This window comes from Sorex araneus, chromosome 1 (assembly GCF_027595985.1).
Source record: "Sorex araneus isolate mSorAra2 chromosome 1, mSorAra2.pri, whole genome shotgun sequence".
In the NCBI taxonomy this organism is placed as follows: domain Eukaryota; kingdom Metazoa; phylum Chordata; class Mammalia; order Eulipotyphla; family Soricidae; genus Sorex; species Sorex araneus.
In genome coordinates, this window is record NC_073302.1 from 158,616,648 (window position 1) to 158,618,316 (window position 1,669).

At 35.1% G+C, this 1,669-nt stretch overlaps 1 pseudogene; it reads left to right on the top strand.

The window, feature by feature from the left end:
• Nucleotides 1–247: 247 nt before the first annotated feature.
• On the top strand, nt 248–656 carry LOC101548943 (60S ribosomal protein L27-like; annotated as a pseudogene).
• Nucleotides 657–1,669: the final 1,013 nt, after the last annotated feature.

Below are 1,669 nucleotides of genomic sequence, written 5' to 3' on the forward strand. Positions count from 1 at the left end.
GAAAAAATTGTCAAATCAATGATCTAACCTTTACTTCAATGATTTGGGGAAAAAAGAAACATCTAAACAAGACCCAAGAAATAATGAATAAAATAATTCAAACTAAATTAGAAAGGAAATGAATTGGAAATCTAAAAGACTATATAAAAACTCAATGAAACCAAGAGCTAGTTCTTTCAAAGGATTTAAACAAAGAAAGATTTACAAAACTTTTGTTCTGTGGTAGGCCCAAGTGGTTGCTGTCAAAATGAGAAAGTTCATGAATCCAGAGAAGGTGGTGCTGGTCCTTGTCAGATACCACTTAGGACGCAAAACTGTAATCATAAAGAACGTTGATAACGACATCTCAGACTGCCCCTACAGCCATGCCCTGGTGGCTGGGATTGACCACTATCCCCACAAAGTGACAGCTGCCATGGGCAAGAGGAAAATCACCAAAAGGTCCAAGATCAAGTCTTTTGTGAAAGTTTATGAGTATAATCACCTCATGCCCACAGGGCACTCCGTGGACATCCTTAGACAAAATCATCCTCAACAAGGATGTCTTCAGAGACCCAGCTCTTGAATGCAAAGCCCAGAGAGAGGCCAAGGTCAACTTCAAGGAGAGATACAAGACTGGCAAGAACAAATGGTTCTTCCTGAAGCTGCAATTTTAAATGTTACTCTGACCATTAAAAAAAAATTTAAAAAAACCAAAACTTTAGTTCTCTTAACAAAAGAGAAAAAAAGAGAAAACTCTGACAAAAGAATCGTAAATAAGAAAGAAGTTTTGATGATACTCCAGAAACCCAAAAGACCATAAGAGACCACTGTGAACATCTATCTGCAATTAATTGGAAAATTACAAGAAATGAACAAATTCTCAGAAATATACAACCTTTAAAGATAGAATCAGGAGAAAGTAGAAAACCAGAGCCAATTGCAAGTAAGAAAATTGAGAGAGCAATAAAATATATCCCCCAAACAAAAGCCCAAGACCAAAAGATCTTACTAAAATTCACAAAATCTAAGAGGATCACTTGCAGATCATTTAAAAAGATCTTCCAGAAAATTGAAGAGGGACTTCTTCTAGGCAGATTTTGTCAGGGAAATATTACCTTGTTCTGAAGGTAGACAAAGATATCATATAAAAAAAAATATACTAATATCCCTGATGAATTTTAATGCAAAAGCCCCTAACAAAATCTTAGAAAACCTAACTCAATAATACATTAAAAGGATTATAAGGGAAGGCCAGTTGAGTTATAATTCAAAGAATGTAAGAATGGTTTAACTATACAAATGAAGTAATATACTACACCAACCATAAGAAATATAAAAATCATATCATCTTAGACTGGAAAATAGTATAGCAGGTGGGACATTTGCCTTGTACATGGCCAACCTTGATTTGATACCCATACCATAAGGTCCCCTGCGCACCACCAGGAGTAATTCCTGAATGTAGAGCCAGGAATAAGCCTTGAGCATCCCTGGCTATGACCCCAATAAAAACAAACAAAAAACATGTGATCTTATCAATAGCTGTGAAGAGGGCATTTGCCAATATTCAGTATCCATTTATGATTTTTAAAAACCTCAATAAAATTAGGACTGAGGAACATTTCCAAATGTGATAATAAAACTATTACAGCAAACTTACAGCTAAAATTTTCCCCTTATTATTGAT